At 46.5% G+C, this 21,984-nt stretch overlaps 1 long non-coding RNA gene across 2 annotated transcripts; it reads right to left on the bottom strand.

Moving 5' to 3' along the window:
* Positions 1–17,410: 17,410 nt before the first annotated feature.
* LOC134114450 (uncharacterized) lies at positions 17,411–19,828 on the bottom strand. 2 transcript variants are annotated; one of them, XR_009946821.1, is made up of 3 exons: positions 19,154–19,828; positions 18,728–18,814; positions 17,411–18,116 (listed from the first exon to the last, which is right to left on the bottom strand). It is a non-coding gene; the product is annotated as an uncharacterized LOC134114450 (long non-coding RNA). The 2 variants fall into 2 exon arrangements; XR_009946827.1 differs by having other exon boundaries at positions 19,030–19,828.
* Positions 19,829–21,984: the final 2,156 nt, after the last annotated feature.

A 21,984-nucleotide genomic window follows, 5' to 3' on the forward strand; every position in this document is an offset into this window, starting at 1 on the left:
TTTGCTTAAGAACTGTGCTGATGTCTGGCAGGTTTTAAACGAGTAAGTAAATGTTTGGAAGATAGAGATGAATGAATGAACATCCTCTGCAGCTCTCAGTAGAACCAGAACCACTTCAGGGCTTTAGCTTTTAACTATAATAAGAAATGCAAACATTCTTCATTTGTTTTCTATGCACTGCCTTTGATGCTGTTTCCCTTCAAAGTAAAACCCGACATGAAGTGTTTGTCTCGTGGCATGTTGCTTAAAACAACAGAGCGGTTCAAAGTTGCTTTAAAGCGTGTGTGTGGTTCTCTGATATTTCTTCCATCAGCCGTCTTTGAAGGAGACTCTGATGGTGTTCTGCTCGGAGGGCGTTGATTCGACTCCGACCGAGTCCTACCCAGGTTCCCCATCTCTCAGATGAGAGCAGCAACGAGGACATTTTTAGTCTCCAGGAGAACAACAAACTCCTCCTTCTATCTCCAAATGTCTATTCAGTCCACACAGCTCTCATTGGAACTGTGCTAATAGCGCTAGCAGTGTTAGCGAACGGGGGGGGGGGGGAGTGAGGGTTGTTGACCCCGTGAGGACAGCCTTGTCCTTCAATGAACCAGCGGATGGTGAGAGGTTTGTGATGGATGGGAGACGCGGTCAAACGAGGTGACTCTTTGTTCCACATCAATAACTCACACTTAAGTTAAACAGAGGACGATACCTGCATGAAACCTTCCATTTGGAGGCTCCACACAGGTGTAAAAGTCAACATCCCCCTCAGGGCAAACTCCTTTTGGTCAGAATGCTTTCATCCATAAATAAATCAATGAAAACCCTGCATGTATGAATGACAAAATAACGTGATAACACTTTTTGCTTTGAAGATTTGTTGTCGTTTTTGGTAAAGTTGAATGAGTTCCATAAAATGTGGACACATTTCTTACACAACTATTTAGAAGCAGGCGGCTTTTCAGAGGTCGAGGTTTTAATTATGAGGAGAAATTCTCTTTCGATACGATGTTTTTTATGATCCCTGCCTCTCCAGACTCCAGCAGACAATCACACACGCTCCAATGACACCGTGACCTTCACAGCGCCGAGCGGCTGACAGCGGGGGGGCGGAGGTTTCAGGTACAAATCCGACTGAACGTATGCCGTGTCGGTCACTTGTCAATCAAATTCGAGTCTTGTTCCTCTCGCCCCCACACTGTGTTATACTGATTTAACCTCAGCACCCCGAGCGCAGGAAAATGCACTTCTTTTCTAAAGGATATTAAAGAGAACGTCGTTTCCTCGCAGACGCACAACCCCGAAGTCACGACTCTCATCCTATCAAAGAGAACCTTCATCTTACCCTGCTCCTCTCTGCTCCACCACAGCCGCTCCATCAGAGTTCAGAGGCCTCCAGTCAAGCGAGGTATCAAAGTAACAACAAGACGCCTGGCAGAGTGGCTTTGGTCTGGTCACAACAAGAGGACACTGACTGGAGGCTGGAGAGGAAGACAGAGCCACACACTGAGAAAAGGGTTTGGTTAATTTCCTCCAGATGTTTACACGCGCACATGAAGACCTTCACAGAGGTGTTACATGTATTACAACACTGAGGGACACAACTGCCGTTGAACTGACTTCAAATGAGAAGGGGACGTGTCACGGATCTTGTTTATTACAACCAGTGAACAGGAGGTGACCATATTTGGACGACGTCTCTGGTAGAGACCTGTCAATCAGCGTGTAGCCCCCTCCCCCCCAAAGCATCCCATCTTTATGGTCTTTTTGACTCTAAATGGACCATCATTCACTAAATGAACATCATGCTGTATTGAAGAAGACTTGAAACTAGAGACTGAGACCATAAACTCATGTTTACCATGTTTACTGAGGGAATAAATTAAAAGAGAAGTAGAGTCATTTCCTCATAGCCGTCTATAGGAGCAGAGGAGTCGCCCCCTGCTGGTCACTACACAGAAGTAGAGTCATTTCCTCATAGACGTCAATGGGAGCAGAGGAGTCGCCCCCTGCTGGTCACTACACAGAAGTAGAGTCATTTCCTCATAGACGTTTATGGGGCCAGAGGAGTCGCCCCCTGCTGGTCAGAATGCAGCTTTAACTTCACTTTAAGGAACGGGATGTATAGAGCTGCTCTACATCCTCCTGCCTTCCATTATGCTATATTTGGGTTAATTTTACCAAAACGTGACAGCAATAACTACTTTTTCATCTTCTTTAGCAGGGTCTTGGGTAATTTACCCCTAATCCTCTCTGTTTGCATCTTCTTGGGTCGAGGAGTTGATTTCATCTTCTCAGGGTCACCTTGCACATGGATGAAAGAACCTTCCTCTCCCTTTGTTCCCCTCCAAAGGGTGTTGAGGAGCTGATGAGAATAATCTACATGGCACAGACAGAAAGGAAGAAAACGGCGCGTCACCGCTCAGAGACGAGAGGCCATGATGCAAGTCTGAGGCAACTCGCCTAATACCCCAGGCTACCCATCCGGCAACTCCGTGCAAACCCTGGGTGAGCTCAGGTGGCGAGGCTTGGCTGGGCGGGACGGGGGGAGACGGGGGTTGTTTCCTTTCTTTTTTTTCTGGAGGGGGTGTCACTCTGCTTCCAGGCCTCTGATGGCGTTGTCACTTCCTCTTCCTGCAGAAGCAGCCAGCGATGATCAGGGAGGGAGACTCGAGACGACTAATCTTTAAAGGTTATTGATATATAATGTACCTTACTTATTATACTGCTAATGTTCCAGTTGTGGGAATATTGAAGGTAATTCATCTTTTATATTATTATTATTAATTATATATTTTAAAACCTGACCAAATTTCCCTATTTTGTTCAATTCCAACCTCCAGATTGTCTCTCTCGTGAATATACATCCTAGAGGACGAAGAGGACTCAGACGTGTGAGTAATCTCAGGTCGGTCAAGCGTTTGACTATGAAGGAAATCTGCCTGGATCCCCTCTGGATTCGGGTCTGAAGATGCTCTCCATCTGGACCGGGCCTCCTCTCCTCCGCTCACAATGAACACATCACGGCTTCCCTTCATTCCACTTCAAAGGGAATCCATGCAACATTTAACATGCCTACTTCACCAGCAGCGCGGCTTACCGATCGGTCCACGCCGCTTTGGGGCGGGGGAGTCTCAATGGAGAGAGATGGGGGGGGGGGTGACAGTTGGACTCCTCCTAAAACCAACAGAGGTTTCTGTGATAGCTGCAGTGAGAATAAGTGGTGGGGAAGTCTCACATAGCAGCTTCAACAGAATAATAAAGCACCACTAAAGTTCCGTCTGCAACTATATATATATATATATATATAGTTCCCCCTCAGCCAAACATCGTTAGCGCTGCTAGCTCAGGTGTAGCCATGTTGAAACCCGGTATTCTGCACCTCTACACACCTGCAGACCTACCTGGTCACATCCAGCATTCGTACACAGAAAAACAAATAAGTGTCTTCTGATTCTACTCATGTATAATGAACCAGGAGGTATGAAGACAGAGACCTTCCCTGCAGGAGGCCGCAGTCCTTCCCTCTCATCCCGTTTATTTATTCATGTAACGTTCTTCACTTTCAATACTTCTGTTTCTATAAAACCAAAACAACCATCTTCTCCTGAGGTTCTTTTCCAGCGAAAACTAAAGTTTCTTTTGAAAGGTGAATCTTACAGACCTGTGAAGAATTTTAAAACATAACTCTGTCTTGTAAGTCTGCACATATCTGAGGATCATGTGAACCTTCATGTGTGATCTGCAAAACCAACAAAGACGGCGCTCATCAACTTGAGCTTTTTTTTACGCATCTTTCTGTCTCACATTCCAACTGAGAACCAGGAGGAGTAAGCTGAGGAGCCTAGTGTCCATGGGAGAAGATTCACTGCATCTATGATTCAGAGCATCAGAATGTTTCTAAAATACAGAGATTCTCCAAGATCGATCAAAAAACAGGCAGGTGGTTCTAACCCCCTCGTCCATCTTTACCTCAGTCAAAGCCTAACCAATAGTTTACTTGTCTAAACCTTTATTTTGAAAACACTGGATGAATGGAACCAACTGATCTGGACTGTCGGGAGCAGTTATTGGACAAAGAGGATTCGTTGGAGACACAGAAGGGCCGAAGGACAAACCCTTGGATCCACTCTGTAATCTTCTCAGATGCGAGATGATGCCGCTCGGTGTGACGGACCCACTGGGCTCCTGTTGAGAAGACAAAGACGTGATCAGACTAAACACTGACGGTGTGTTCAAGTGCAGGAGAGAAGCTCCGAGCTCTGAGCTCCCTTTGGGCTGGAGCTTTGATGTAGGGGAGGATGTCTGCTGAAGGTTCGGACCCTGCAGCCTTCTACCTCCACCTTCTCCATCGGAGCTCGACTCTAAAAGGTTCCCCTGCTTTTGATTGAAATCCATTCACACGTCGCCTGGTGAAATCGTGAAAACGCACGCGGCCCCTGATGTGGAAACACCTGGATGCTCGGCTCCTCTGCCTAGTGCCCCCCCCCCCCCCCCCCCCGTTTATTCATGTGCATGATGATGCTCTCTTTTGGAGAAACATAAGTCTGTCAAGAGGTAAATCTCCTCCTGCAGCTTTACATATTCACAACCTGCCATGATAAACGCATTGGGATGAGAAACGAGGCTCAGCTGGGGGGGGGGAGGGAGGGGGGGGGGGGGTCTCTGGGAGCCACATTTCCTCGCCCTGCCTGTTTACTTTAATACCTTGTAGCAAGTTTTTTGAACAGCACTCCGAGCGATGGCTTGTCAATTATGCATATTGCATATTAATACTTCATCTTATTTGATTTGCTGGTAATTCATGCACGAACGAGCCGTGGATCCTTCAGTGCGGAAGAGGAGCCGCTGTATAGGAGGCTCCGATGGCCCCCCAGCCACTAAAAGGGAGTAATTAACTCCTCCCTTCACGCTCGGCAGAGAGAGGCTTTTATTTGAATGATTTGATTCACTGATCCTTTAAATTTAGCCCCGCAGGAGGCGGATGAAACTCATCTTCATTTATTGTCTTTGAGGCCTTTTTACACTCGAGTATTGAAACTGGAAATAAAGCCTCGTTGAATTCATGAAGCACCGAAAAAGAGGAAAAAGCTTTGGGGGGAATCGATCGATATCACCGACAATCAGACGACGTGTGTGCCGCACATCACAAGGTGTGTGTGTGTGTGTGTGTCTGGAAACACACACACCCTGATCAGCTGATCAATATCCAGTTTACAATTCTTTGTTCCTTCCATCTTTACATTTTATATTTTCCAGTGAAACATTTCTTTCTTGTTGAAATGAACTTTCTTTGATTCTTCAGTAAAATGATGGTTTTTGGAAGATGGACGCGGAGGATTCACGGGATTCTGACTTCGTTTTACATTTTGAAGTCTTGTTTTCTACTCGAAGATGTCAGATTTAAAAAAAAAAACTAGGTTATAGTTTTTCAGCAGGAGGATGTGTGTGTGTGTGTGTGTGTGTGTGCGCACCACTATCCTACTTTACCTCCTCTAATTGCAATCAGCATGGGTGACCCGGCTACCGTACAGAAGTTTCTTTATTAACGCCTGGAAGTGGGTCAGGTGTCTCGAGCTTTGGGCTCGGCGCTCTTGACAGACTTTGTCTTCCTGCTCCTTAATTGGCTGCACCTCTGCAGGTTGGTGTACCCCCCCCCCCTCCCCCTCCCCCCCGTCCTCGTCCTCGTCCTCGTCCCCCCCCCCCTAATCTGAGCACAAGTTAATGAAGAGGAGGCAAAGACTGCATTCTGATGAAACAAACAAAAGCCTATATTCTTTAGTCATGTTACTACACGTAGAATGTGTGTTTAAATCCATGCTTTTGTTTTGATGGGGTCATTTCCTGTTATAATTGATTTTGTGATGTTTTTATGGATTGAATATTGACTTGACCTTTAAAAGAGAGACATTATCCGAGTCGTTTGTATTTAAGCTGCTCTATTCACATTTCAAACTCTGCATGTTAACAATGTGCCCCCCCCCCACACACATTAAACTGCACAAATAGTCTTTGATTTGCAGCTAAAAGCCTCTGATGACAGCCTTTCTGATTTGGGCCTGCCCCCCCACCCCCACCCCGCCAGCAGATACCTGCACCTCCGCCTCCTCCTGTTGGGTTCTCTTCCTCCTCGGGGGGGTCAGTGGCGGTTTGTGGAATAATCTGTAAGACACAAATTAGTTGTCGGAGCTGTCGTCTCTCAGAGAGGCGGCTCTGGGAAAAAGATTTGAAAGATGATTTGAATATTTCTCCCTCTCCTCCCCCGGTGTCACATTTGATTTGACAGGCCTTAATGGCCGCCGACGCCGCGATTCAACCGGCGGCGAGATGGAAACGTCCTCTGGTGCCCTTTCCTCCTTTCTGTTCCTTTCCATCGGATGAAAAGGGATCAAGAACTTTTCCTTGTTAATGCTTCTCTTTCTGCCTTTTGGAGGAGCTTCAGCATCAGGCGCTGTGAAGGAAGGTGTGTGTGTGTGTGTGTGTGTATCCATCCTCACCACTTGTGGAGCAACCTCTTCTTCACCTCCATTTTTAATCTGAGCTTTGCTCATAACTAATGCAGCAGCTCCGTAGATCCACAGGTAGCCTGCAGACACACACGCACACACACTTCTTTCTAAACACAGTTTGTCTTTTACAACATTAGAAATGTTACAAAAGGTCACACGAGTCATAATTCATCTTTATTTCATGCAGCTTTGTTTGTGTTTTTCCTTCTTAAGTTTCCAGTCTGAAGCTGGGGGTCAAACACATTTCATTAATGCCTCCCTTCTCGTCCCTGTCCAGATGCATTGTGGCTGTGGGCAGAGGGGGGGAGGGGGGGGGGGGGAGCAGAGAGTGGTTTCAAAGCACTAATCTGGTTTGGAAGTCACGGCTGGTCCATACACTGCACTTCCTGCTGTAATTGGGGGCTAATGGGGAGAGCTCTGTGTGATTCTGCCTCCATTAGCTGCCCTAATTGCCCAGCCGAGCCTGAACAATTCTGTTAGACGTTGCCCGGATAATTATGGCTGCTTTGGCTAAAAATAACAGCCGCCCGGCATCCTGAGTGAGGCAGCGGCGTTTCCTCTTCTTCCCTTCGTCTCCACGCCCCCCCGCTGTCAATACAACGTGAATGGAGGCCGCGCTGCGACCGAGGAAGGAATCGTTCTTTTGAACGTCGAGGGACTCGGAGCCTCAGAAACACTTCCAGGAGGTCGTGAAAGAAGAGTTTCAGCTCCGTGTGGCACTGGGAGTTATTTTAAATGAAGATATGCTTTAAGTCCCCCCTCCCCTTCTCTAGATTTACCTCCCGCTCCGTCAGCCCCCCCCCCGTCTACAGCCTCTCTGCTGGCCTGGCACTTGGGTTTATGTAGTGCGTTGATTGTTGATTTATTTTTGACAGCGTGCATCTGCGTATTTTGCTGATGTGTGTGTTTTTTCCTTTGTGCGCGTGCGACTGCGTGTGTGCGTTCTGCTAACAGTGGATATTGACTTGTTGTCCTTGGGAGTATTTATGAGCGGAGCGGCTGCTGTTCCCAGAGTTCATAGCATCTCCTCCTCCTCCTCTCCCCATCCATCCAGAGCTATCTGACAAATCCACACGGAGGCTTATTGATGACAAAAGCATTGAGCGCGCAGCGAGGCGAGCTGTAATCGATCGGGAAGTGAGCGCCACGTGGACGTGACGTTTCCTCCAGAGGACACCAGAAGACGGATGTGACGGATGCGCAGCTTTGGTCCAGCTTCTTGGGTTGATGAGCAAAAGGAAAGGATTAAGAAGCAAAGAAAGTTGGTTGTCTCTGTGAGGAGCTTCTTCTGGGCCAACATGGGAGAAGGTCATGGTCCATTCCACACAACAGAGGAACGCACCACTCAAACATCTTTGTTTTCATCTCATTTTTCAGATGAATACTTCCGCTGACCTTTTATTCGCTGCCTCGGCTCCACTGACCTGAGAAATGAATAAACTGGTGACAGCAGAGCTGCGGGTGTTGAAGACATCGACACTCGTCTGCTTCTTCAAATGTGCGTCTTCATGGTGTTTGGATTCGTGTCACATGGGTTCAGGTACCTGCTGCCGCGGCATCTTCAGGTCGAGAGGTTCATTCAGGTTGAACCACTATGTTCGCTTAAAACAAAAATAACTTCCTCCTTCGTTATCCATGAACTGTGGAAAATAAGGTTCCTCATTTAAATGCATAAAAACATCTCCTAAATGAGTCTCATTAATTCAGTCGTGTCATGTGCTTCTTGAGCATGAGTTCAAACGGTGTGAAGCTTCCACAGGAGCTTCTTCAGGGGGACACGCTGCTTTCATGACTCAAAGACACAAACAACACATGCAGGTATTTAACAGTAATTGTGACATTTAGGAGCGAGCCGCCGCTAATTGAGCTCCGTCGTACCTGAAGATTCATGGAGGAGTCCTCGGCTCTGCAAGCACGCTCTGCCCCCCCCCCCCCCCCTCCCACGTTTAAAGTTGTTCTATACAAATAATCACAGTCTGAGGACACAAAATTAACTGGAATTTGAAAAGAAAAACACCAGCGGCTTTTCATCGGTGATAAGAAACAAAATAATACTTTTCTCACACCTAACAGGTTAGCCGCTAACAAGGTGGGGGGGGGGGGATGTGGGCTTCTGGTTCCATTTGGGTTGAAGGGAGTTTGTTTTATAACGAACGGCATAGAGAGCATTCAGGGAGCATTTAACAGGTTACAGAACATCTGCCTGGTCACAAGAAGCTCCGGATCAGATGTGATGGATCCACGGCAAAAAGACAAAACCCAATGAATGAGTGCGAGTAAATCAAAGAGAGGAGGCAGTTAAACCAGACGTCTTCACACTCAGCTGGGAGTTCCAGGTTTTATGGCCCCGCCCACAGGAACTCTTCAGGAACATTAAAACCTGCCTCCGGGAGGGTTGAGGGTGGAGACGGAATCGATTGAGAGGTTTCCTGCTGCACACATCACGCGTTATGTAACTCAACGTTTCAGGCCTAATGTGCACCAAGAATGATGCAATGAATATTTCATTCAGGCCAAATGCAGACTTCATGCTTTCACCACAGCTCGCCCCTCACGGGTCACATGATGTGCACAATCAGCTTTTACCCCTGGTTTTACCCTCCGCTCATCTAAAAATACTGCAAAACTATGTGAGTTATGTGTTAAGGGGAGACCGGCAACAACAATCCATAATTCATATTGATTAAAATCACCATGAGGAGGTGCTGGGAACCACGATTCCTCCTCTGGAAGGAAGAGGGAGGTGTGAGGAACACTCACCCTCAACGTTTCCTTGACTCCTTTCCTTCCTTACAGCAGATATCTGTCAGATTAAAAGGTTCCAGGCTTCACATTTTGGTATTCTTGTATTCTACTGCCAGATCTTAACATGTAATTCAGTATTTCCCACCGGGTTTTCCCCCGTTTTGGTTCACTAATTAGAGTCTGATTTCTTCATCCGACTCTGACTGAAGTAAATAAAACTCTGTAAACTGCCAACCAGGATTCCATCGATTGAGACTGAGTCCCGTTAAAGTCGACAACATGTTACAGGCAATTTACTTCAGTTTTAATAGCCAGTCATCATGTGACTGAGAATACTCCACCAAAACAGGATAATTGGGATGCTGTGTGTGTGTGAGATCTCATCATTGGAATCTGCTGCTGCATCGATTACTTCTTCTATTGATGCAACTTTAATCAGATTCTTTGTTTATTGATATCAGCCGACGCTTATCGGCTGCATTCTCAGCTTCACCTGGCCAACGCCGTTGTCTCATTGGCCGGCCATAACCCATAAGGACAGAGGAGGAAGACATGGACATCAAGTTAAAATTGACGAGGAGGCTTTGAGAAGAAGTACGAAGGACCTTTAAACTACAACAAACCTGGCATTGATACATTTCATTTATACCTCTGACAAATAGTTTAAAATGCGTCAGCCTGTTATTGTCAACGTGTTTGTTTGTGAGGATTCATGGCCTCACCCTGGAGGTCACATCAGCTCATTTCAGGCTGTGAAGTGGTTACTATGACGACCATCGTCACACTGCAGTCCAGTCGTCCTCATCGGATCCGATCGTGTCAGCCCAAACGTTTATTCCCTTCACTTACTTCCTCTTAACATTTAAAAGGGTTTTGGGGGTTATTGTCTAAACCAAAAGGTATAAATTGAGCCATGCCCCCCCCCCCCCCCCCCCCCACACACACTTTCTCTCCTACATCTCTCCTCTCTACATTTCACACCTCCCACCCTGCCTGTCTTCCTGCATCACGCTCTTCATCGTCTCCTCCTCCTCATCCTCCTCCCTGTCTGCTTTGAAGCCCCAGAGAGGCACTGGTTCCGCTGGGACGCTGTGGATGAGAAGTCCATTCTCATGAAAAAAAGAAATACTGAAATCTCAAAAAGTGTTTGTACCAAATAGTTATTTCCAGGTCAAGTGAATGACGAGAGTAAAGAAAAAATGCATTATGTTCACAAAGAATTAAACCTGTGAGTATCGTGGTAGAAAAACATCAGACACGACGCTCGCGGCCAGAAGGGAACGGCGGGTACAAACCCCTGATGGACGATGATCGGTGCTCAAGGCTGTGGTAGTTGGAGGTAGGTGGAGGTAGGTGGATGTTTTTGACCTCCACCCTGCTGAAGCCATCGGGTTCTCTGGCAGCGCTGGGAGCTTTTGTTTTGGCGGGTCTGTTGTCTCATGATCGTAAGTCCTCAGAAGTTTTTTATGTTGTGACGATGATTAATCCGGTTTAGTTGCAGACTTTAACCCCCCCCGCTGATTGAAGTCCACAGTAATTAGCCATCCGTCAGAACCGCTCAGGGACCCGGTCTGGTTTCAGTTCTCCAAACCCACATCCCACGAGGAGGCGTCGGCCCGCTCCTCCCGGAGGAGAGAGCGCATTGGCTGAAGATTAGCGAGCGCTCCGCCAGGGACGCGGCCCAGTCGGGCTCCTTCTCCCTGAACACGGCTCCTCCTCCCCCTCCTCCTCCTCCTCCTCCTCCTGCTCACCGCTCGCTGTCAGTCTGACAGCCGCTTGGCAGCCGTCGTCTTCACTCTGGAGCTTTTCCTCTTGCTGCTTCTCGGCACACGATGCACCTCGCTGACTTCCATTCAGGCTCAACTTTAACCCTCCGGATGCTGGAAGAGGGCTGTGACATCTCTGCTGACCTCCTATTCCACCATCCGTAGCGTGTATTAGCTTTATGCTAAGCTAACTACGTTCTGATTACACACATTCCCTCACCCGACTCTGAGTCCGTTCAGGCCCCAGTCATCATGACTACCTGTGGGTGGTGAGTCCGACGGAGGAGCCGCGCCCCTCTCAGCACATCCAGATGTTGAGCCTCCGATGTGTGAAGCTGTTGTGAAGGAAATCATCCCTAATGGTATCTAATGAGCAGTTGTTCTCGGTTTGTCAAACGTATTTTCACAGCTGGTCGATGACAACACACGACGGAGTTATGAAGCCAGGCCAAACAGGACTTGTCACGAGGGGGGGCTGGTAGCCAGTACCTACGAGGGGTTACATGGACGTAAGGCAACACAACAACTGCACCTTTAAACTTCCTCATCCAGAGCCCCGTCATCGATGCTCTGAGAGCTCCATCTTCGGCTCTCATCGAGGTCTTCAGGACTGCTTTGGGCTCCGAGCTCCCTCTGATGAACGGCTCGCTGTGGACCAGAAGCCGGCGGCCCGTCCATTCGTTGGTTTTTTGTAAAGCTTCCTTCACCTCTGCTGTGGTTAATTCCCGAGACCCGTCCTTCTCTCTGACATTTGCACAAATGCTAAAGGGCCCGTGCTGTTTGCCTTCCTCCGTGATGAAGGACGAGCGAGTTCTGGCTCGGTGGCAGAGAGCTGGAAATATGAATTCAGTCGGTTTCTCCTCCGCATCCAGCCGGCCCGGGGATGAAATCCATCCCTCTGTGATGAGACAATGATTTGCTGAGCTCCATTGTGGCTGCAGAGAGGCAGCAGAAGGAGAAATTTGCATGTAAATGCACGACGAAATGATTCTGCAGCAGCAGCGAGGCGTCCTGGCCCTTCTTTTACCTCCTGATGCGTTTTTTCCCGATGTCACAAACACACACACACACACACACACACACACACACACACACAGAAGAGGCATTTACATTTTAGATTTGTATTCCACCTCAGGTGATGCTCACAGTCCTCCGAACCCTAGCAGGACGAACAGGATGCTGATGATGGAGGAGAGGAGGAGGAAGATCGTCACTGCCACATTTCTTATCTGTTGCATGCCTCTCGTGTTGCATGAAAATGTTCATTTTGAAAAGAATATTGTCACATGATGCTGGAATCTCAAAGGAAAACACGTGCAAAATGAGGAGCAACTTAACAAATGTTATTAATCCTCATCTTTCAAACTGTTCACAGTCTGAGGCGCTTTGAGGTACGATGAGAAAGGTTGTGTTTGTATGTGGCACCCACCTCCTCCTCCTCCTCCTCCTCCCTTTGTCTGCCTCCAGCAGGAGTAGACGGCGCGTTCACCTCTCCGAGCCGCTGAGAAGGTCACAGTTTGACGGGCCTCCGTTAAAGCCCCCGTGTCAACGTTTAATTACACACATCAAGCCCAGCGGCTCCATCAAGGACCGCTCCGTGACAATCAATGCTCTCAGCCAGTCGCACACCAGCTCGGGGGTCGCTCCGCTATTAACGGAGGAGCAGAGGAGCACAGCGGGAGGCGCAAACAGGGTGGAGTTGGAGAGGAAGGTAAAGAAGACAGGGAGACAAGAAAATCCTCTGACATGTCCCTAAAATGTCTCGGAGCGCCTCACGGTTGGTAATTACCCTCATTTCCCATATTCATTTCTGTATTAATTCACCTTAATGCCAAAATATTACAGCCCTAATCTCATGCAAATACCCACCTGTCATGGCAGCCTTGAATGTGGTAGTGACAGGAGGGGTGGGGGTGGGGGGGCAGAAGCATGGCTGCCATGTTGATTCCAGAAGCCGACGTTGGGAGGAGGCGAAGACGCTCAGCGCCAAAAGCCCAAAAAAAAGATCATCAAACGTTGATCTGAAGCACAACGAGGAGTCGACGTCACCAAGAGAACTTTGAACAGTCAAAACCAGAGCGGCCTGCATGGGTCCCAGCTCCAGGGTTTGAACCACCTCCCTCATCGACGAGGTCCAAGTGGAACCTTCCTCAGCCGAGGAGCTGAAAGAGTCCACTGAAGGAGTCCACAGAGGGAAGGAAAGATGCTACAAGAAAGTTTCATTGTTCACTTTCCACTAAGTACATCGAGATACTTGGTATCATTTGGTTCCGAGTGGTTAGTATTATATTACTATTATTAATATTACTATTATTAATATTACTACTCTTCATCCAGCTCTTTGCCCACCACGATGGGAAATAAAGACTCCATGAATAAAGAAAACTGTAGTTTCTAATAATAAAGTTTCAGAATTGAGCCGAACTTCAAACGTCCATCATCAGCTCAATATTAACTTACAGGAGATTCTTTCCTAATTCTTGGATTCATTTATATTCAAACCAACTCGTCGGCTGCTCTTACCTTTACAGATATACCCCCCCCCCCCCTCCGAGAGATTGGAGGCTCTGAATGAATTCAGGCGATGTGTCCACTGCAGACGATCCGTTCAGTGCGCCGGGGGGGGGGGGGAGCAACAGCCGTCTGATTATCCGGTGGGACAGACGGCGGCGGCCAATCGCGTCGCTCCTCTCCAGCGGCAGTTTAAAAAGCCTCTTATAGATTTTCCCGCTGTGTCGTTACTCTTCAATCACTGAACTACTTCATCAAGAGCCATCAATCAGAAAGCAGAGCGGCTGGTAATTACAGAGGCCGCTTCCAGCCGTTGATTTCTCCCAGGAGGGGGGGGGCACCTCCAAAGTGCTGCGAATTGCATTTCAGCTGCTTCACACCGAAGCTTCTGAGGGAAGCCCGACTGATGGGTACAGGTTAAAGGTCAACGTGATATCAGGGAAATATTCAGACGTCCAACAAACACATGAAAAGTCCTTTCAAAATGAACCACCATCTTAATCTTAAGAAGCTTTTCAATGTAGGAAAAGATGGTTTGTGTTTAAACAATGTAATGGTAAAATATAATAATATGTAGAAGGAGAAGTAGAAGAAAGTTCATTTTGAAAAGACTTGTAAAGCATGGAGGAGCACCCGCCCAACACCAACCGCTCCAGGAGGCCGACAGCGCCGCAGCTCGACTAGCGGGCGGGACAGCGAGGTTCGAGAGGGAAATTAAGTTCTCCCAACTTCACCTCGATTTGCTTCTAATTATTGAAGTGATCAATAAGCTAGCAGCACTCACACATTACTTTATATTGGAGGGAGGGATGGATGTAATGGGGTCAGGTGCGTCTCTGGAGAGGTCATCAGTGTACGTGTGCGTGCGTGTGTGCGTGTGCGTGCGTGTGTGTGTGTGTGCGAGTGCTGCTGACTCAGCAGGTCACATGACAGCTTGGCCCAATCCCAGAGCAGCCTACAAATCAAAACGCCGTCTTCCAGCCTGGGAGACCAACGAAAACACAACGCACAGGTTGTTAATCACTTACCAAAGAACTGCAGGCGTCCTGGGGGACAGAGGGGATTCTGGGTAATTAGGGTGCAGCACATTTAAATCAGCGGCGAGCCCTAGGACCGGCCCGGATGTCCAGATGGAAGCTGGATGAAGTTTAGATCTGTTCTATTCCCACACGTTGGGGCCACAGAAACATGCACACAGATTAGCCACTTATTCCCGGTTCAGAAGACGTGCAGGACGGATGACACTCTCCCCGGGGGGACGGTCGAACTTATTCTGATGGCGTATCTTCTCCCCATCAGTCACGCATGGCTGCTAATCCTCTGCTCCAGAGGAGAAGAAGGAGGAGAGAGAGGTGGGGGTAGTCAGAAAGATGTGTGGGCGAGTATTTACATTTAGGGAGAAAGTTGCAGCCCGAAGGATGAATCCTCGATGGGAGACGACATCATCAGGTTAATCCGACGGGGGGGGGGTCGAGGGTGAAGGGGGAGGTACTGCGTGAAGCTGGCGAGGTGAAGAGTCGTCTGGGCCCATTAGAGAGCCCGAGCTCCCAGATGACGGATCACAGCCCGTCAGGAGACGAAGACGAGGGGGGGGGGGGGGGGGGGGGTGGTGAAGATCAGAGGAAGAGGAGGAGAGCAGGTCAGGTGGAGGGACCCAAACCTTCACATTCTGGTGTCTTCATCTCGTCCGATTAGCATCATTCAACACGACAAATATGAAATACAGTTGCATTGATGCACATTTCAGACCAAAGATCACTAAAATGTTCCAAAAAGAGCATTTAAACAGTAAAAGACTCAGAAACAGATTAAAAACACTGAAAAGTTCATACAAAGTGAATTTAGTCTTCTTCTGTCTGAGGGACCATCGCTGAGTGGGAGGCTTCACTTCATGTTCTCTTCTTCCTTCATGACTTCATAGAAGACATGATGTTTAATCTACAGACCACTGAGCATTACTCCGTTCTGTGTCCAGCCTCCACCTCACTGTCCTACAATGAAAGCAGAAAGAGCTCAAGTGTTTTCAACCCCCCCCCCCCCCCCCCCTCGCCCCTCTTTGCCGAGCCCCGTTCTGGTGACGCCGGAGGGCAATTAAAGTCCCCCCCTCCCCCTCCGCGACAGCGGGACAAATGGATTTCAGTACAGTTCATGATTTCATAGATTATGGAATTGCCAATAATTGCTCGCGTGCGAGTCGATGCAGAAATATTCTTCTCCGTCACGGGCTCAGACACAATGTTCCTCTCCCTCGTTTCTTTCGTCGCCCTCGGATGAAAAGCGCTGCAGATCGTCTCCTAACGAGGTGCACGCCGTGTGAGACAAAGACATCTGCGTCCGTCTGACCCTACAACCGGTTACCGAGGCAACCGCGATAAGCCCCGCTTCCTCCTGACCACCGAGCCACTTACGGACACCTCCATCATTATCCCAAGGTGCTTCTCAATGAGGAGGGTGTCTGTCTGTCTCCCCGTCTTCTTTAGCACTTTAGGTGTGTGTGTGTGTGTGTGTGTATGTGTGTGTAGAAGTCAATGAGGTCGGCACTAAAGCTCTGAATATCAAACAGTGTTACAGATGCCATTCAGATGATTTCACATGTCGTCTCTACGATGTGAACATAAAGCCTCGTCTCCTGATGAAAGTCACTTCGGGTGCGTAGAATGCAGCTTTGTGGTGAAATAAATGAGGCTCATGTGTAACAATTCATTCCCTCAAACATTACTACTCTACATTTACCTTCTATCGTAACATCGTTTGGATCACAACATCAAAAGGTAAAAGACAGTTGTGTTGTGTTTACGTGAAGCCGGTGAAAGGGTGAAAGGTCAAGAGGAGGCCAGCTGAGGGTTAAAAGGGAATATTTCAATTGTTGAATCAATAAATCCTGCCTGAAATGAATTTCTTTCTGCGTTGATTCAGATCATTTAGAGTAAAGTGAAACGTTTATTCAGATCATCAGACTTTAACTCGAGTCAATCATTCATCCGTTTTTTTCTACCGATATACAGTGTTTCATTAATCTTTTATTGCCATCATAAAGAGGTCCACTTTAATCTGATTGTATTTGTATTCATACCCTTCATTACCTTGTTTTTTCTCCACTGTTTGCTCTGTAATCCGTCCTCCTCCTCAGTGCCGCTGTTAACAAACTAATTCTCCTTCTGGGCTCAATAAAAAACGGGAAAGAAAAAACCATTCAGATTCCAGAGGCGTCTGATAGTAGAAAACAACAAAGGAACAACATGGCAGACTTCTTCAAACATGCTTTGTCCCATCAGGAGACAAATCACGTCCCAAAGTCAGAGCAGAAGCTTCAATAAAAACATATAAATGTTATTTCTTTTATTTGATTCGACATCTACTGACGTGTAAATGAGCTTCAATGGTTCAATAGTACCAGCATCGACGGGGGGGGGGGGGTCTGCGGTCACATGGAGACACCCATCACACACCTACAGCTCACCAAGAACCTCAACCCACTGCCCCCCCACACTGAAAAAAATGTTAAGTGATATTTACTTGAGAAAACTTAGGAAAGTTTTTGCACTTACAATTGTAAGTAAATTCTACAAGGGCAATCATCAAGTAAACTTTACTTGCAGATCTCAAGTTTATTTTACTAGCAAAACTCAAGTAATTTACTGTTGTTTATTAATATGGTTATTGAGTTTTACTCTCCCATTCTTTGTAAGTTTTACTTAAACTCTTGAATGCTTCGAACTGAAAAATCTCACCTAAAACCAATGGCGTTTTAAGGTAATTTCTAAATACTTTTTCTAACTTTTATTTATGGACTATATTTAAGTAACATTTACACAACATTATACATAATTCTTCTGCAGTGTAAATTTGCTAAATTTGTTCTTAATGTTTTTGTTTATTGAAACAATGGCTTCAAAAAAAATAAGGCAACTGTTGAATTTAAAAACCCATTTATTTTCAAGTGAAAAACAATTTTTAATCAAACAATTTCCAACACTGCACACAAACTTAACTAGTAACTTCCAGCAAACCCATCAGTGTTCCAAACTCCCAGAAGAGCACGAATGTTCGACAACACTTCAATCTTATCGGCATCGGGGTGAGTAGATGACAGAAATTTCATCTTAGAGTGGCTAAAATGGGTTTGAGGTAGCTTGGTAAAAGGCACAAGGAAACATTCAGGAACTGTTTGGATAGAGAATATGTAGCCTATCTTTTGGATAGGCTTTTTAACCTTGAACTCTCAACAAAAACATTTGACATGCTTCAGGAACCTTCAGTGCATCTTAAAATACATGCTTATTATTGGTTTAACATTAAAACGTTTGACCTTAAAGAACAGTGTTTTGCCCTGAGGTTCTAAACGTCTGTGCAGAATATCTTGAAACTAAAAAGGGTTAGGCGTTTTTGGGGGATAACACAGGTTCATGGCATATATGATGACCATGAGCAGGAGACAGGCCTTTGCAACACTTCCACATTTGTCAAGTACCTCAGTCCCTTCAATAACAATCAACACATCAGTTTTGGATGCACCGTCATCTTCTTCACTTGTGTGGAAGACACAGATCCTCAGGACTTGCTAAGCCTGGTCCTCTTGAGCTTCTTCTCTGCTGATATCCTGTAAAATATGTGAATTCAAGCAGAATTCAGTGTCTCGTGAAAATTCAGTTTGAAATACATTTTTCTGATTCTGAAAATATTCTTCTTCCACAGTACCGATAACAGCTTAAGTTAGCACTCGCTTTTACACCAACCTGTAGTAAATCAGGCCTTATGGACCTTATGCACAACTCTAGTGAGTCCTGAACTTGGTAACACTGAATAATACAGATGTGCATGTAAAATAAAAAGTTGCAAACCACAAAGTGAGCCAAAAATAATTTCTTAATAAGTATTGGGACTTTTGATCATTATTATTTCCATGGGGATTTCATTTCAATTTTTTCCATTGGAGGAAATGGGCTCCCATATATATTACATTTCTGCTTGTTAAAGAAAAAAAAAATATATATATATATATATATATATATATATATATGAACCATTTTTGAAAATCAAATTTGGAGAATATTTGGGGAAAAAATAATTTGTTCAAAGGGACCAAAAAAGGCTCCATTTAAAAAAAAATGTTTTGATGGTTCAAGCAAGTTGTATTTAAAGGGGAAGTGAATAAGCATTCAATATAATGTACTCAAGTGAACTTTGTGATCTGAAAATGTTTCAATTTACCTTCTAGTCCTTGAGTTCACCTGAAGACTCCCCCAGGAATTCCATCAGGGCGCGAATAATAGCCTCCCGTCTCGCTTCAACGTGTCGCTGTTTTAACAGACAGAAGATACCATATGAATTCACTAATCTATACATGTTGTCAATAGAAGCAACATCCAAATTCATACAAAACTTTTATATCCTGGATCTACATTTGTTGGTCTTCTGCGGTCATTACTGCTGTAGGTTAAAGGAACACAGCGACTTATTGGGACTTTAGCTTATTCACGGTAATCCCCAGAGTTAGAACAATCCATACATACCTTTCTCATCTCTGTGCGTGCTGTAACGCTGTCTGACGGCTCCAGCATTAACTTAGCCTAGCACAGGTGCTTTAAAGTTTGAGAGAGTGAGTACTGAATTGGATGATATTTCATTGTTTCATACCTAGCCAGTCTCAGCTCAGACTTCAGACTTCTTGAGGTATCGACTGTTTCTTCTTGCGTTTTGGTTCTTTTGCGCCGCTGGTATCTCTTCTTCTGTCGCTTATTTCGGGGTGCAGCGCACATGGCTCAGTGGCGCTCATCAGCGCCATCTATCGTTGGGGGGGTTTGAAAAAGGAAAGAACGCGTCTCGGCCGGATTTGTGTGTCAGAAATCGGATGTGTGGCGTGAGTGCAAACAGGCAAAAACGGGTGTCACACAGCGAAAGCGTGAGAGTTGGCAGCTCTGTTATTAATCATAGTCAGTCCCGGTTTACACACACATACGTCTTACTGCAAGTGAAAAATAAAAGAGGTTAGCTGGTTAGCTAGCAACACGTGTCACACTGGCCACATTATCTAAATAAAGAAAAACACCGTCAACTTTTAAATTAAAAGGAGGTGCTCGACCGTTTGGGAGCTATACGTTTCATAACAAAATAAACCACTCGTTTTGTATACAATTAAGATAATTAATGAAAACGATGGTGGAGCTCATAACTTGTGCACTTACCAAGGGGACAGCAAGGTCTGACTGCTGTACACCCGGGCGCACGACCCAAGTCCACAAGTAAGTTGCGTTTAGTGACCATGGTAAAATTAAGCTACAGTGATACGTGATGTGTGATAATGGCAAGTAGGATCATATTATATTTTAACTTCGTTACATATGCAGGAAAAACCCTGAATTACTTACCTTCAAGATAATTTAGGTGCTCCTGCCTCCATTAAACCTGACCGTCGTTGTCGTCTTCTTGTGTTTTGGCGGAAAACGGAGCGCATGCGTCCTGTATGCGCATCACAAGGCGCATGCGCGGATTCCAAACACCAACACTAGTTAAACTTACTTGGCATTTCTAAGTTCATGTGCAATGACTATGAAACCTTTGAATATTACTTGAAAATACATAATAAAACGTACTCATCCCACACAGTTTATTTATTACTTGAATGACATATATAGTTTTACTTGAATAATTCCAGTTCTCACTGATACTTACAATTAGAAAGTAAAAATTATGACAGTTAACCTAATAAATATTACTACACCAAAAAATCCTTTTTTTCAGTGCATAAAGGAGCAGTCCACCCCAAGAGTGACTATTTCCCACAATCCTAATGCAGTATGGCCTTTGAGAGGTCTGTTGATATGGCCCCCTGTAATACGGGACACTCTTCATATGATAATAATGATGCCGTAGCTTTAAAGCTCCTGGGGGGGAGGTGGGGAAGGTGGGGGGGGGGGTTCTATCAGACAAAATGTCTGTCGCTGTGAAACTTTAATTGGCCCTCGCAGCAGAGAGCGCGTCCTGCCTGACCCCGAGCGCTCTCTTGTTTCCTGTTAGTTTTAATTGACTCTGTCTCCCTTCATGTGTCACATGTGCCCCCCCCCCCCACCGCCCCCCTACCTCTCCTTCCTGACAGCGGGCTGTCTGCAGATCGCCGGCAGGAAGTGGTGTCGGGAAGCGGGTAGTTTAGCGAGGTGGAGGGAAGGTAACTGGTGGCGTCCCGCCGGCTGTCAGGAGGCCCGAACCCCCCCCATACCCCCCCCCCCCCCCTCAGCTCTGGACATGACAGGGAGACCGGCCAGTGTCAGCGGGACTGTCATGTCTGTCAGGAAGTCATGTTATCCGAGCGGACTGGGGAGCAGTCTGCATTTCTTTCTCATAACCCACAAGTGAAGGACGTCATCCGGGACTCAACGTCTCGTCCTCGCTGTCCTCAGAGCAGCCCCCGCAGCCCCCCCAGCCCCCGCAGCACCCCCCCCAGCAGCTCGTAAAGCTTTTATATACGCCGCCAGATGAGTTTTGACAGAAAGCAATAACCCCAAAAGCATATTCTGTCTTTTATCATTTAGGTTTCTGAACACTGTGAGGGATCAATCAGGATGATATCTCACATCGGTGTAACAGTCAACGAGCCCCCCCCCCCCCGGCCCCCCGGCCCCCCTCATTGTTCATCCAACCGTCATCAAGCGTCTGATAAACACATCAAACGATAACTAGATCACCAGCTGCTCAACTCTTCATTAACCTGCGGGGGGGGCCCACGGCTAAACCGAGCGAAGAGGGGGGGGCGACATCATGGCTTCTTCCCTGCATCGTGCTGCCTTCAGGTGCTCCTCGCATACCGCTCACCTCGATGTGGGGCCCGGAAACCCCAGAAAGAAACCTCTCACATTGGTTCAGTTCAGTCACTTTCACTTTAGTCACATTCACGTTCAAACAGGGTTCCATTAAAGAAGAATAAAGGGTGCAGATGTGGGCCGGGTTAAACTGCTAAACTGTGGACTTCCTCCAGTGTGAAGAGACTCAACTTCTGGCTTTAACACTGATTTAGTCGGAGCGGCGCCTATGACCCCCAAGATCTTCCTGCAAGATTACCAAATCATGTGAGTTTGTGTCACATTCCATAAATAAAGCCACCAAATCCTCTTCAGGATTCATCAGTTAAACATTTCCACACAAAAAGCCACAGTTGATCACCTGAAACCAACCGCCGTGATGAGAAAACTGAACCCGAGAGGAAGGAAATGAAAAAGAGAATATGCAAACAGTTCAATATAAAGAGAACATTGAAACCACTTAAATTACAGTCTCCAATTACTGTAGAAATATTTATTGAAGGAATTCCTGCTCCACCTTTTCGTTTCTGTGATTTATGCCTTTGTGACCGTTGCACTGCACAGAAGACCCGTAAAAGTCTTGTATCCACCGAGCTTCAGGACCAAAGAGGGGAAGGAAGGAAACTTTCTCCTGGATGGACGTTCACGTGCCTGTTTTCCTTCTCTATTCAT

This window comes from Pungitius pungitius, chromosome 2 (assembly GCF_949316345.1).
Source record: "Pungitius pungitius chromosome 2, fPunPun2.1, whole genome shotgun sequence".
Lineage (NCBI taxonomy): Eukaryota > Metazoa > Chordata > Actinopteri > Perciformes > Gasterosteidae > Pungitius > Pungitius pungitius.